The sequence below is a fragment of the Amblyraja radiata genome, chromosome 18 (assembly GCF_010909765.2).
Source record: "Amblyraja radiata isolate CabotCenter1 chromosome 18, sAmbRad1.1.pri, whole genome shotgun sequence".
In the NCBI taxonomy this organism is placed as follows: domain Eukaryota; kingdom Metazoa; phylum Chordata; class Chondrichthyes; order Rajiformes; family Rajidae; genus Amblyraja; species Amblyraja radiata.
Window position 1 is genome coordinate 40,447,999 of NC_045973.1, and position 16,004 is coordinate 40,464,002.

Here is a 16,004-nt window from a genome sequence, read left to right on the forward strand (position 1 = left end):
TGTCCTTGCAGAATTGTGTAAGGGGAAGAGAGGGGAAGACTTGTGGTGGTGGAATCGCTTTGAAGATGGTGAATTTAGAAGCTGTGGGATGAAAGGTGACACCATCCTTGTTCTGTTCTTGAGTGAAGGCAGAAGTGTGGGAAATGGATGTGATGTTGTCAAGGGCTTTGTTTACAATGGAAAGAGGGGAAGGCCACAATTCAGGAAACAGGGAGATATTTTGTAAGAAGGAATACCTATACAGAAAGTATCACTGGAGAATATATGACAGAGAGGGAGGAAGTGGAAGAATTGGACAAGTGCATTCTGAACATGCTGGGCATATCTTCCTGCTCTACATTTTGCAACACCTCCTCTACCATCTCTTTCTGCAGCTCAGGAAGGTTCTTTTGTTTCCTTCCTAATTGCGATGAGGGGTCCTTGACCTGAAATGTTAGCTGTTTCCCTTCTCACAGATGCAGCCTGACCTTTTGAATATTTCCGATGTTTCATGTTTTATTTTAGGTAACCAGCATCTTCAGTTTATTGATTCTTTTTCACTCTCAATCATGTACAATGAGCTTTAGTGTAACATAACTGTAGTTTTGTTAAATGCATCACTAATTTATTCACTGAAACAATGTATTTGAGTAGATCCAGGTGGTGAAAGATCACATCCTAATTGTTGAGGGAATCGATAACTATTAAATTACTATTTTTCCAAATGGTTTTTAACTTAAAATATTTTTGAATATTTTCTCAAATATTTCATTTATTCTCATTGGAGACTACTGGTCCACTACCGATTTTCTGGCAACTGATGGTCTCTTTTAATCTGGACAGAATCACGAGAGCGCTCTTGAAATCCTTCCTGGAAGTCCCCCTGAAAATCTGGCAACTCTGGCAACAAAAGGCAACAAAAGGGAGGCTATTTGGGTGGCACTGAGAAATGGGAAAGGGGTAGCAACACTTATAGGGGTGTATTATAGACCGCCAAATGGGGAGCGAGAATTGGAAGAGCAAATATGTAAGGAGATTGCAGATATTAGTAGTAAGCACAAGGTAGTGATTGTGGGAGATTTCAATTTTCCACACATAGACTGGGAAACACATTCTGTAAATGGGCTGGATGGGTTGGAGTTTGTAAAATGTGTGCAGGATAGTTTTTTGCAGCAATACATAGAAGTACCTACTAGAGAAGGGGCGGTGCTGGACCTCCTGTTAGGAAATGAGACGGGTCAGGTGGCAGAGGTATGCGTTGGGGAACAGTTCGGGACCAGTGATCACAATACCATTAGTTTCAATATAATTATGGAGAGGGTCAGAACTGGACCTAGGGTTGAGATTTTTGATTGGAGAAAGGCTAACATTGAGGAGATGTGAAAGGATTTAAAAGGAGTAAATTGGGACAGTTTGTTTTATGGGAAAGATGTGGAAGATAAATGGAGGACATTTACAGGTGAAATTTTAAGAGTACAGAATCTTTATGTCCCTGTTCGGTTGAAAGGAAATAGTAAAAATTGGAAAGAGCCATGGTTTTCAAGGGAATTGAACACGGTTCGGAAAAAGAGAGAGATCTACAATAATTATAGGCAGCATGGAGTAAATGAGGTGCTTGAGTAGTATAAATAATGTAAAAAGAATCTTAAGAAAGAAATTAGAAAAGCTAAAAGAAGATATGAGGTTGTTTCGCAAGTAAGGTGAAAGTAAATCCAAAGGGTTTCTACAGCTATATTAATAGCAAAAGGATAACGAGGGATAAAATTGGTCCATTAGAGAGTCAGAGTGGACAGCTATCTGCAGAGCCAAAAGAGATGGGGGAGATATTGAACAATTTATTTTCTTCGGTATTCACCAAGGAGAAGGATATTGAATTATGTGAGGTAAGGGAAACAAGTAGAGTAGCTATGGAAACTATGAGATTCAAAGAAGAGGAAGTACTGACACTTTTGAGAAATATAAAAGTGGATAAGTCTCCAGGTCCGGACAGGATATTCCCTAGGACATTGAGGGAAGTTAGTGTAGAAATAGCAGGGGCTATGACAGAAATATTTCAATAGTCATTAGAAACGGGAATTAGCCGGAGGATTGGCGTACTGCGCATGTTGTTCAATTGTTTAAAAAGGGGTCTAAGAGTAAACCTAGCAATTATAGGCCTGTTAGTTTGACGTCAGTGGTGGGCAAATTAATGGAAAGGATACTTAGAGATAATATATATAAGCATCTGGATAAACAAGGTCTGATTAGGAACAGTCAACATGGACTTGTGCCTGGAAGGTCATGTTTGACTAATCTTGAATTTTTTGAAGCGGTTACTCGGGAAATTGATGAGGGTAAAGCAGTGGATGTTGTATATATGGACTTCAGTAAGGCCTTTGACAAGGTTCCTCACGGAAGGTTGGTTAAGAAGGTTCAATTGTTGGGTATTAATGGTGGAGTAGCAAGATGGATTCAACAGTGGCTGAATGGGAGATGCCAGAGAGTAATGGTGGATGGTTGTTTGTCAGGTTGGAGGCCAGTGACTAGTGGGGTGCCACATGGATCTGTGTTGGGTCCACTGTTGTTTGTCATGTACATCAATGATCTGGATGATGGTGTGGTAAATTGGATTAGTAAGTATGCAGATGATACTAAGATAGGTGGGTTTGTGGATAATGAAGTAGATTTTCAAAGTCTACAGAGAGATTTATGCCAGTTGGAAGAGTGGGCTGAAAGATGGCAGATGGAGTTTAATGCTGATAAGTGTGAGGTGCTACATCTTGGCAGGACAAATCAAAATAGGACGTACATGGTAAATGGTAGGGAATTGAAGAATGCAGGTGAACAGAGGGATCTGGGAATAACTGTGCACAGTTCCCTGAAAGTGGAATCTCATGTAGATAGGGTGGTAAGAAAGCTTTTGGTGTGCTGGCCTTTATAAATCAGAGCATTGAGTATAGAAGTTGGGGATGTAATGTTAAAATTGTACAAGGCATTGGTGAGGCCAATTCTGGAGTATGGTGTACAATTTTGGTCGCCTAATTATAGGAAGGATGTCAACAAAATAGAGAGAGTACAGAGGAGATTTACTAGAATGTTGCCTGGGTTTCAGCAACTAAGTTACAGAGAAAGGTTGAACAAGTTAGGGCTTTATTCTTTGGAGCGCAGAAGGTTAAGGGGGGACTTGATAGAGGTCTTTAAAATGATGAGAGGGATAGACAGAGTTGACGTGGATAAGCTTGTCCCACTGAGAGTAGGGAAGATTCAAACAAGGGGACATGACTTGAGAATTAAGGGACAGAAGTTTAGGGGTAACATGAGGGGGAACTTCTTCACTCAGAGAGCGGTGGCTGTGTGGAATGAGCTTCCAGTGAAGGTGGTGGAGGCAGGTTCGTTTTATCATTTAAAATAAATTGGATAGTTATATGGACGGGAAAGGAATGGAGGGTTATGGTCTGAGCGCAGGTATATGGGACTAGGGGAGAATACGTGTTTGGCACGGACTAGAAGGGTCGAGATGGCCTGTTTCCGTGCTGTAATTGTTATATGGTTATTATATGGTTATAACTCATGCCGGGTAAGACAGCCAATCTCGACCTCATTGGGAGCACCGCGCCATTCAGTGGACAAATTTGACTCCTGCGACTGGAGCTCTGGAATTCCGGCCTGGCAGATCCGTTCCCATAGCCGATTTCCACAGCTAATCGACGGGTTGAATTTGCCCCCTCCGTGCTTGCTGCTAACTGGACATTAAACAGTATCGGCGGTACCTTCAGGATTGTGACTCCACCAACCATGTGTGACCCGTGAAACTTTGATCAGACAGTTCAGCTGTCGTGATAGCGTTCTTGAACCGCAGTAAATTGTAAAGAAATTCCAGTATCTTGCCTTTTGTTTTTATTCAACTATCAAGAAATTGTGAGGTATTTTATTTCTCCTATTATGCATTATGCAGTCGGAAATTGGTTACATAGAGTTACAGGAAATTAAAAGATTCCAAATGTATTGGGCTGCAATACAGGGCGGCGTGGTGGCTCTTCGATAGAGTGCTGCCTGACAGCGCCAGAGACCCGGGTTCGATCCTCACTATGGGTGCTGTCTGTACGGAGTTTGTTTGTTCTCCCCATGACCTGCTTGGGTTTTCTCCTGGAGCTCTGGTTTCCTCCCACACTCTAAAGACCTGTAGATTTGTAGGCTAATTGGCTTGGTTAAATTGTCCCTCGTGTGTAAGACAATGTTAGTGTGCGGGGATCGCCGGTCGGCGCTGATACGATGGACCAACGAGCCTGTTTCTGCGCTGTATCTCTGAACTAAATTAAACTAAACTATTGGGAGAGAACTAAGTGAAAATGATCTTTTTTCAAGATCTTAGATTTATATCTTTGGTACTTTCACCCCCTTCAAGCACTTGGTTTTATTCATCCTGCCATTCCATTCAGTTTTTTGTTGCCAATGTATTCTCACCACCCCAATTTCAGTCTAATGTTCATTATTTTCCAAACCAAGCACTCAGTTTCTCATCTAATCCGATTTCAATCTGTACCTCATTCACCCTTTGTCATCGAAATCCACTGACTAATTAACCTGAACTTACCCTTCTATGCAGACTTTTAACTAGTACTCTAGCCACTTGCTTAAATTTGCTTCAGAGATAGCACAAAACTCTGAGGAGCAGAGGCACACATTGTCTGTCTGAAAGGCTAGAAGGGAGGTACTGCATGTAATTAATAAATCTAGCAATGTTATGGTTTAATATGAGGAGAATTTAATACAAAAATGAGGAGGTTATACTTCGGTTATACTAGGCATTTATGGGACAATGATTATCTTACAGAGGAGGTTCATTGGACTGATCCATGAAAAGGTCGATTGCCTTGAGGAATGGTCGGACAGGCTAGGCTTATCTGTTGGAGTTTAGAAGAGTGAGAGGGGACCTGATAACATATAAGATCCTGAGCGGTTGTGACAGAATAGATGGGGAGAAGTAGTTTACTTCACTGGGTGAAACTAGAACCAGGAGTCAATATTCCAAATTGGTCACCCATTTAAGACAGAGATAAGATGAAGATTTTAAAATTTTGAGTTTTTGATGCTCGGCTCCACTGCGTGATGAGAAAGAGAGCTTTTAATTGTTAGACACAAAATGCTGGAGCATCTCTGGAGAAAAGAAATAGTTCGAGACCCTTCTTTAGAGGTCGTTATAATCAAGGGGATGAAAGGTTACTGAATGAAAGTGGAAATGGGGAATTGAGGTTAAACTCAGATTAAGCATGATTTTATTGAATAGTGGCCCTAATTGATATGTTGGAACTTTCATAATCTTCAATAGATATGACAGTTTATAACGATTTTTGACCTTCTCATAGTATTTTTCACAGAACTTCTCCGTGGTGCATTAGTACACCACCCTTCTGAAGTCACAGCTCCTCCGAAATGTTTTTGACTGTACATTCCACTCCTACAGCTGCAGCATGATTGGTGCAAAACAAAGATCTTTACTCTGTGCTGCATTTACTGCGAGCATATGGCATATTGATAGCTCATTCATTAGGTTAACCTACTTTTTTCTCCAATGAGATTAAGTTGATTTTACATTTTAGTTTTATCCGAGTTTAGTGCACAGGAACGAGGCATGGTTTCACTTTGTAAAACTGTTGCCAAAAATGTGACACTTGCCTGAGGAGTTGTGCTTCTAAAGATCTAATGATGCATCAAGAAGAAGAATTGGTTTGGCTAGTGTACGAAATGTAAATTCACAGCATGCCTGTATAAAAACAAGGAATACTTATGGCAGATAGATATCTCTCTTATCCAAGTGTTCCAGGGATGAGTGTGGGGCCAGGGAGATGGCATCATCCGTGGACCCGTGGTGGCATAAGCGAACAGCAGTGGGTCAAAGTAAAGGTCAAGGTTTGTAATGGTATACATATTGATTTGATGTTTATTGCCAATGGCCACAATGAATAAAAGCAGAAAATGCCACAAGCATTCAGTTTAATTTATTTACTGTCACACGCACAGAGATACAGTGAAAAGCTGGTTCCGCATACTACCCAGTCAAATCATACTACACATGAATGCAATAACTAGCTTTGCTTCTGGAACAGCATGCAGAGAGTTGCTACATTCCAGCGTCGTCTTGCAACTTCCAAGTTTGAAAAGTTTGTTTTTGGTTCAAGGAGATCTGCAATTTCTTATTTACTCACTTTAAGACCCGTTGGCCTGGCGGCATTGGATTGATAACGTTGGGTTCGTCCTAGCCCAGTGTGATGCTGTAGGCTCCATCCAACACCAGTCCATGCATCTATGGAGATAGAAATACAAGTTAATGTTTCAGGTTAATGCCTAGTTCTAAATCAAACTTATTATAAGTTGCATAGTAGGTGAAGGGTAGAGAGAACATAAAATGACTGTGATAATGTGTAAATTAAGAGAAATTGAGTGATACCCAGAGATGATGCAGAATAAGTGGGCATAACAAAGACTTGTTAATCATTGCTGTTCTGTCTAAAAGAGTTGGAAATGGGAACGGAGTGGGAAAAAAAGCCTGAATTGTGAGAGGTAGAACACTGCGGTTGTTGGAAATGTGAACTAAAAGAGCGCGATGGAATATTCAACACGTCAGGAATAGTCTGTGGAGTGAGCAAAATAGAGTTAATATCACCGGTGATAACCTTGCATCAGAATCGATTGGGAAAGGGATGGTTATCTGTAAAAGTTGAATTCAGTTGTTGATCATGATAGCTGTAATGTACCTCGTCTGAAGATGAAATGTCTTCCCTCATGCTTCCCTTGAGTGTGAGAGGCCAAAAGCAGAGGTCACATTGTCAGTTGCATAGTGAACTAAACTAACATGCAACTGGAAGCTCAAGGTCACCAATTGAAGACTGAACAACAGTTTTACATAGAACATAAAGAAGTACAGCATAGGACAGGCCTTTTGGCCCACAATGTCTGTGCCGAACATGCCGCCTAGCTGAACTAATTTAATCTACCTGCACACACTCCCCCTTTCCCCATGTATAAGTGGCCCTATCTAAAAGCCTGTCAAATGCCTCTATTGTATTTGCCTTCACCCAGCACTCCTATGTAAAAAAAAACACTTCCCACACACATTTGCATTAAACCTTGCCTCTTTTACCACAAAGATATGCCCACGACTTTAATATTTACATCCTGGGGATAAAGGATAACTATATAATTCTATCAGGTTTCCCCTCAACCTCCAGTGTTCCATGGTGTAATTTTTGGCACTGCCATCAGACTCCCGAACCACTCACCTCCTTCACATCCCATTCACAGATTCCAGGTAACACTGCGACGTATTCTTCCTCTTCACTCTCTCGTTTGGTTACTCGATTATTTTACTTTAATATTCTTTTGCACTATTTGGATTTTGCATTACTATCTTGTACTATTTTGCTGTTTTGTACTTGTTATTGTATTTATTTTTGTATGCTGTTGAAACTGTGAGCTTCGTGTGAATAAGAAATCTCTTTGCACCTTGGTGTAGATGACAATAATCTAATCTAATATGAAATCCTGTAATTTGTAAATTCTTGGCCTACATAGTTTACGGGCAGGTGAGGTTTACTTTGATGCTTAATTTTATTTGTTATAATACAGTACTTTTTTGTTTTCAGCTTCATTAGTTTATGGAATTCTTAGCTACTTTATCGTTTCCTTACTTAAAATGTGCCAACTGATCAACTAATCCAATAAACATGGTTATCTGAATTTTTGTTGGAGACTTAATGGGAGAATCCCAAAGTACATATTTTAATATTTTTGAAGCGCAAAGATAATAACAGGTGATTGCAGTTTTAATACTTACCATTGCATTGCTTATTCCAATATTTATGGGTATAGACAAATTATTCGATAGAATTATATATTTGCAATGGGGATATATCAGAACTGAAAAGATCATCAAAAATCTTTAGGACCAATTGATTCATCTGGATGGTCAAAAAGCTTTTGCAGACTGAAACCCAAATATCCAAAATATCTTTCTTTGATCATAGTATTCTGAGGCATGACTCTTTGGGTATACAAGACCACAATGTCCATGACCATATTTGAAGTGCTAAGTGGTGCAGTAGTCGATCTGGAACCTACCTTAATCTCTATCACAATTATGCAAATATCAGAGTTCAAGATATCTAAGTCTGGTTTAATGTAGGCCAATTAAGATAGCACGATTGGATACAAGAATGTCTCATGGTCCAGTCCACACCAAATCACTTAAATGGCTTCCCACTGTGAGCCAGTAGCCCAACCCTGTTCATAGATAATACTGGAGATACTGGAGGCAGCCTCACCCGCTGAGTTTCTCCAGCATTTTTGTCTACCTTCGATTTTCCAGCATCTGCAGTTCCTTCTTAAACATCATAGAAAATACTGTTTGTTTAACCAGATGTCCTTGTAATTTCAAAATGGTAATGTTTGTAAGTTAGATATGATACTGTTTGAAGGCTGGTCCATTTTTGTATTTGCGGCTACAACACTATAACTGCTGATTATAGCTACTTTTTTCCAAACAATCATTATGCTTCTACCAAGAGCTAGTTAGAGCGTGTAAAAGTTCAAAAGGAATATTATAGTCTGACCATCCGACCCATGTTGATGCTGGTAGGACCTGTCTATATTTGAGGAAACAGTCTTTTACATACAGCAGATGTGTTTTGTGCTCTGGCTTGTAGGTAGTATTGATGCAGGTGACTCTATCTTCATACATTGAATTTAAAATGTTATTACCCAGTGGAGAGGTTTTTAAAATATCTTAAAAAAATTACCCTTGGTACAAAAAATTGAGACATGAGTCAACCTCTACTCTTTTTATTTTTGTTCTACAACTTTCCCTTGACTCCGCTTCACAAAACTTCCATACAAAACGCATTTGTTCCATACAAAACGCATTGGTGCTATCTCCTGCACCCATGCAGAACTCACTGACTTCATCAACTTCACCACTAATTTTCATCATGCACTCAAATTCACGTGGACCATCACCAACATCTCCCTACCGTTTCTAGATCTCACCGTCTCCATCACAGGAAACAGACTATTGACCGACATCTACTACAAACCTTCAGACTCCCATAGCTATCTTGACTAGACTTCTTCCCACCCTTCTTCTTGTAAAGACTCTATCCCCTACTCCCAATTCCTCCGTCTACGCCGCATCTGCGCCCAGGACGAGGTTTTTCATATCAGGGCATTGGAGATGTCCTCATTCTTTAGGGAACGGAGCTTCCCTCTTCCATTATAAATGAGGCTCTCACTAGAGTCTCCTCGATATCCTCTTTTGCTCCACTTTCGCTACCCCTCCCCCCTCTCGTAACAAGGACGAGTACCCCTTGTCCTCACCTTCCACCCCATCAGCTGCCATATACAACATATAATCCTCCAACATTTTCGCCACCTCCAAAGGGATCCCACTACTGGCCATATCTACCCATCTTCACCCCTTTCTGCTTTCCGCTGACCGTTCTCTCCGTAACTCCCTGGTCAACTCGTCCCTTCCCACTCAAACCCCCCCCCTCCCCAGGCACTTTCCCCTGCAACTGCAGGAGATGTAACACCTGTCCCTTTACCTCCCCCCTCGTCTCCATCCAAGGACCCAAACAGTCTTCCCAGGTGAGGCAGAGGTTCACTTGTACCTCCTCCAACCTCATCTACTGCATCCGCTGTTCCAGGTGTCAACTTCTCTACATCAGTGAGACGAAGCGCAGGCTCGGCGATCGTTTTGCTGAACACCTCCGCTCAGTCCGTCTTAACCTACCTGATCTCCCAGTGGCCCAGCACTCAACTCCCCCTCCCATTCGCAACCTGACCTTTCTGTCCTGGGCCTCCTCCATTGTCAGAGTGAGGCCCAGCACAAATTGGAGGAACAGCACTTCATATTTCGCTTGGGTAGTTTGCACCCCAGCGGTATGAACGTTGACTTCTCTAACGTCAGGTTGCCCTTGCTCTCTCTCTTCATTTACGCCTCCCCCTTCCCAGTTCTCCCACTAGTCCCACTGTCTCCGCCTACATTCTTTCTTTGTCCTACCCCTTCCCCTGACATCAATCTGAAGAAGGGTCTCGAACTGAAACGTCGCCAATTCCTTCTTTCCATAGATGCTGCCTCACCCGCTGAGTTTCTCCAGCATTTTGTGTCTACCTTCGATTTTACCAGCATCTATAGTTCTTTCTTAAGCATTTGTTTTTGTTTGTGCTGTTGCAACGAACAATGGATGGGGATTATTTTTTCATGGTAAAAGAATAAAAATAGATTCAGTGATGCACCAGTTTGATTGAAATACTTCTATGACAATTTTGAGGCACCAAAATAAGAATTAGGTGGCTGGACCAGGTCCACTCTTATCTAGAGAGTTTCATTGTAGGATTCAAATCTATCTCTTCTACGAGAAAAAACAAAGCTCGTGAAGCACAACTCAATTGAAAATAGATCATACTTATGTTCCTGCAGTGAATAGCTTATCTGTCCAGTTAATTTGACCTGAAACACAGCCTTTTATTATTTTCGATCTCATCAGCAAGGTGCAGTTCACTTAAACAAGTGAAATTCATGCTTAGCCAGCTTATGGTGATTTCAGCACAAACAATGCCTCCAGGAAATGATGGTTTTGTGTCACACTCTAATTTGTTCAAAACTTGAAAATCATAAGGCTCGCAATTTATCAAGTGGCAAAAGGTACCCATAGTGGTACCTTTTTCCACACAAAAAGCAAAGATTGTGGAGGTTCTTGAAAAACAGCTTGTTATCTTAGAATACTGGAAGGAGCAAATCAATGATGAGAGGGTTGCGTTAGGGTGGGTATGATTTGAAAGGGTAGGTCGGTATATGTGCTGTATTGCTGGGGTTGTTGGTGAGGAGGTAGTTGTCTGAAGGTAAAATCGAATTAAGGGCAGGGAAGACCTTAAGATAACCAAGGAAACATTTGGATAGTGACATGGATAATTGGAGATCAGTGAAAGGAGAGCGGTTGACGGGGTCTGGAAGTGGGGGTGGTAGAGGAAAGATCAACAGGAGCATAGATAATATTGGGAGGGAGTTTTGACCAATTGCTTTTGTGCATGAAGAAGGGGTGAGAACTGGTAAAATAGGTAGGAGACTTAGCAAACTAATCATTGTTTTAGAACTCAGAAGACAACATTGCAAATTGATTGGGTTTGAGTCTTAACATAGTAAAGAATTACAAGTTAAGCCATTAGTTAATGTAGATTTTGGAAATGCATTCTACACATCTGCCTATCAAAAAAACCACACACCTGTATTCACCTGTCACTTGCCAGGCTTTGTCCTGCCCCTCTTCTTTTCCAGATTTCTTCCCCCCACCACAATCACCAAAGAAGGGTCCCAACCCAAAACGTCACCTATCCATGTTCTCCAGAAATGCTGCCTGACCCGCTGTGTTACTCCAGCACTTTGTGGCTTCTTATGGTTCAAGGTGACAACTCAATTGCAAAACATTTTTATTTCCATAAATGGATGCCAACAGATGTTGGGACTGTTTTAGAAATCTCTACAAACCTCTTGATGCAAATTTGTTTTACTACCAAGCACTGGAACAGCAGTTTTTATTGAGTGCCTTGCAGAAAAAGTTGATTTGAAACGATTTTTTAAATTTAATCTGCAAATATCTGCAAAGATTTTTTAAGTAATCTCCAGAGAGGGATTCTCTGGTCCTGTTATTCATTCTGAATACTCTTCTCTACACTACTTTCACGACTTGCGATACTGTGCCCAGCTGGCAACATAACTAAATGATTGGATGAATCCATAAAACAACTTAAATTACAAAACCAAATGTTCCAGGTAGCAGGAAGACATCAAATTAATACATCACAGTTGGGTTATATATTAGTGAGGATCGGAAATTATTTTTAATCAATGTTGCAAGTAACTTACCATTGAATTAATGTTTTTAGTTGAGCTATTATATGCATTTTTTCTTTCGACAAAATAAATGCTCATTTTGAAGCATTTAATTTTTTTTTGTCTTCAATTTAACCTTCAATCTATCTGTCTTCTGGGAAATAATATTTCAAATAGAAATTGATTTCTTCACTAGATAGTGCCTAATAACAAGCAACTCTTTTGGGTCCTTTCATCAAAGCTGGACCCTGACTGTTACTGCTGCAACGAGTAAGATCTGCAATAGAGCAAGGGTCCAAATGGTGCATATTTGTTAAATGTTAAAAAGCATTAGAAAATGAAAGTTCAGGGACTACATAGAGTTTAGTCTGAAGATAACTTAGCCAAAGGTTAACAATTTTGTTTGCCTATGCAACCTGTTTTGCAGCTACGTGTATTATTTGCACAATATTTGATATTTTTACGGAAAACGTTGTCCTGCATTTTTATTTTGTATGCGTATGCGTGTGTGTGGTGGTGAAAGGCAGTGGAAAATTCAAAGATTGACTGTGGCAATAATAAGCCATTTTAGAGAGTGTAAAAGGAAAAGTACATTTATTTGAAAACCTTGGATTCTGTTGGTACTTGGAAAACTTACATCAAAAAATAACTCCAATGATTCACTTATTTTTCAATAATTGTCATGATTTGCTATTCAAAATCCAAATGGATGCCTCTAGCGATTCTAATGATTTGCCCAATTATGTTATTTCCCAGAATCCTTGCTGAATTTCCTTAACTCATTAATTTGAGACCGATATATTTCATTTGAAAATATGGTTTTCTGTTTAACGCATCAAGGACAATTATATAGTTATTTATAACTCCTGTAAAGATTCATACATATTGCTTCTGATATTGATACTGGGATCTTAAGAAAACTAAATTCCTGTTGAAATCTGGTATTGATAAATTATTCAACGGCATCTTCACTATTAAAATATATATTTGATACAAAATGCAGTCATACAGTTATGAGATGCAAAGTTAAGCAATCCTGTAAATAAATGTTTTTCCAGTCCTAAACTGTCAATGTGATGGATTTAGCTTTGCTCTCTCCAAGCAGAGAGATTTGCTGCTTGTCAAGCCACCTCAGGATTTTACAAGTTTACCTCTCAAACATATGAAAGGAATTCTGGCATCTGAACTATACAGCAGTGCAATTAAGAGTCAATCAAATTGTTGTAGATCCCGAGTCATATAAAAGGTCAGTTCAGGTAAGGATTTCTGTCTCTGTAGAATGTTTTTGTGCCAGATTAGTTTTCAAGACAACCCATTGGATTCATGATCTTTATTCCATTTTTTTTTTTCCAGTATTTGAATTTAACTTTGTTAGCTGCTGCGCTGGGCTTGGAACATCTCTCCCCACATCGTTTCCCGTCTACAGATATTAATCCACTATCTTGACCACAATGCTCTAATGCCACTTTTTGAAAATGAAATATATTTTGTTTGATGCATTTGGAATTTGTAACATGGGTTAACATAATCTAAAGTTGCACTCAGCAATTATTAGATGGGGTGTCAGTAGCTGCAAGCAACAACCAATGCAAACTTTTGCTATTTGGGGGAAAGCTTCTTATGTTCCTTTTGGATCTTTGAACTTTGAACTGTGAAATTCATTTCACTGCACCTTCAGGTGCATATGACGAATAAAATTGACTTTGATTTAGGCCCGTCCTAAATCTTGGAATGGCTACTCTAGTCTGCATATGAATAGTGGTCATAATAAATAACATGTACATGCAGGTAGTTTTAATAGTAAAACATTTTTGATGGTGCATGTGCTGTGCATTTGTGATACTGAATATTGAACTGTTGAAAAAGCTCTGTAATATCTATGGGTATAATGTAGTCTGATTTACCTTTCATTCGTTTAGCTGAGCGGTTGGAGACCTGGACATTCAGCATGAAGGTTTACCTGTGAGAAAGTCCCTTGATAAGAACTTCAATACAGTTCTGATTAAAACCTTTGAACTGCGTCAACAGTTTTATTGTCTGCCATCTTGCTAGTTGCAATATTTTGCTTCAGGATTTCCAGAGTGCTTATCATTGACTTTCTTATCTATTGTCTGTTTTGTGTCTGATGCTTTAACTTTAATGTTTCTGTTGGCTTCTGTTCTTCAGAAGTTATTATTAGGCCCAACCAGCTAGGGAGAAGGGTACATGATATAATTTCTTGTTGTATAATAAATATTGTTTTAAGTGTAACTTCAGATGAATATTTTAAAATGCAGTTGAATATAATGAAGAAGGATGCAATCTTCTTAAAGGATATACTTACCGCTTTCTGCAGAGACCATTCCCTTTGCAGCTCCCTGGTTAACTCTTCCCTTCTCACCCAAACCACCCCCTGTCGGATACCTTCCCCAGCAACCGCAGGGGATGTCACTATACCTCCTCCCTCGCCTCCATCCAGGGCCCCCGATCTTTCAGTTGAGGCAGAGGTTCAATTGTGCCTCCTCCAACCTCATCTATTGTATCACGTTCACAAGTTATAGGAGTAGAATTAGGCCATTCGGCCCATCGAGGCTACTCCCCCATTCAATCATGGCTGGTCTCTGCCTCCTAATCCCATTTTCCTGCCTTCTCCCCATAACCCTTGACACCCATTCTAATCAAGAATATGTCTATTTCTGCCTTAAAAATATCCATGGACATGGCCTCCACAGCCCTCTGTGGCAATGAGTTTCACAGATTAACTACCCTCTGACTAAAGAAATTCCTACTCATCTCCTTTCTAAGAGAGTACCCTTTAATTCTGAGGCTATAACCTCTGGTCCTAGACTCTCCCACCTATGGAAGCATCCTTTCCACATCCACTCTATCTATGCCTTTCATTATTCTGTATCATGAGGTCCCCCCTCAACCTTCTAAACTCCAGTGAGTAGAGGCCTAGTGCTATCAAATGCTCATCATATGCTAACCCATTCATTCTTGGAATCATTCTTGTAAACCTCCTCTGGATCCACTCCAGAGCCAGCACATCCTTCCTCAGGTGTGGGGCTCAAATTTGCTCACAATACTCCAAATACAGCCTGACCAGCACCCCACAGAGCCTCAGCATTACATCTCTGTTTTTATATTCTAGTCCTCTTGATATAAATTCTAGTATTGAATTTGCCTTTGATAGACATAAAATGCTGGAGTAACTCAGCATGTTTGGAGAGAAGGAATGGGTTATGTTTCGCGTCGAGACCCTCCTTCATACTCCTTCAATGTCCTTCAGACATTGAATTTGCCTTCCTTACTACCGATTTGACTTGCACATTAACGTTTTGGGAGTCCTGCACCAGCACTCCCAAGTCCCTCTGCACCTCCGATTTCTGGATTCTCTCTCCATTGAGAAAATAATCTACGCCTTTATTCTTATTACCAAAATGCATGACTCCGTACTTTGCTACACTGAATTTCATCTGCCACTTCTTTGCCCACTCTCTAAACCTGTCCAAGTCCTTCTGCAGAGTCTTTGCTTCTAGATTGCCTGCCCTATTTTAGTATCATCTGCAAACTTGGCCACAAAGTGTTCAATCCCGCTATCCTAATCCGCTGTTCCAGGTGTGGACTCCTATACATCGGTAAGACCAAGCGCAGACTCAGAGATCGTTTCACTGATCACCTTCACTCAGTCCGCCTCGGCCTATGTGTTCTTCTGGTTGCCAAACAATTTAACTCCCCTTCCCAATCCCACACTTACCTTTCTGTCCCCATTGTCAGAATGAGGACAAACCTAAATTGGAGGAACAGCATCTCATATTTCGCTTGGGCAGCTTACAACCTAGCAGTTTACAATGAATATTGATTTCTCTAATTTCAAGTAACCCTTGCATCATTCCTCTCTCTCTGTCCCTCCCCCACCTTAGTCGTTGCCGTTGTACTAGTTTTACTGTCAACCTGTTGAGTTCCTCTGTCTGTATACTCTGTGCCCCACATTTCCTTGAGTATTGTTGCTTTTTGCATCTCTTCCATTCATTTCTCCTAGGTACCGTCTATATCTCTCGCTCTCCTTATTCCTGACTCTTGGTCTGAAGAAGGGTCTTGACCTGAAACGTCAACAATTGATCTGTTTGACCTGCTGAGTTAATTCAGCCTTTTGTGTCTGTCTTTGGTTTAAACCAGCATC

At 40.4% G+C, this 16,004-nt stretch overlaps 1 protein-coding gene and 1 long non-coding RNA gene across 3 annotated transcripts in view; one reads left to right on the forward strand and one right to left on the reverse strand.

Annotated features, from left to right (window-relative positions):
• The window catches only part of iqsec1 (IQ motif and Sec7 domain ArfGEF 1), a 506,053-nt gene that overhangs the window by 177,633 nt on the left and 312,416 nt on the right, over window positions 1–16,004 (forward strand). The window lies entirely within an intron of this gene.
• Window positions 5,735–16,004, reverse strand: part of LOC116983432 — a 66,701-nt gene continuing 56,431 nt past the window's right edge. The window contains exon 3 of the long non-coding RNA XR_004414686.1: window positions 5,735–6,262. This is a non-coding gene — a long non-coding RNA (uncharacterized LOC116983432). The remainder of the gene's footprint in view (window positions 6,263–16,004) is intronic.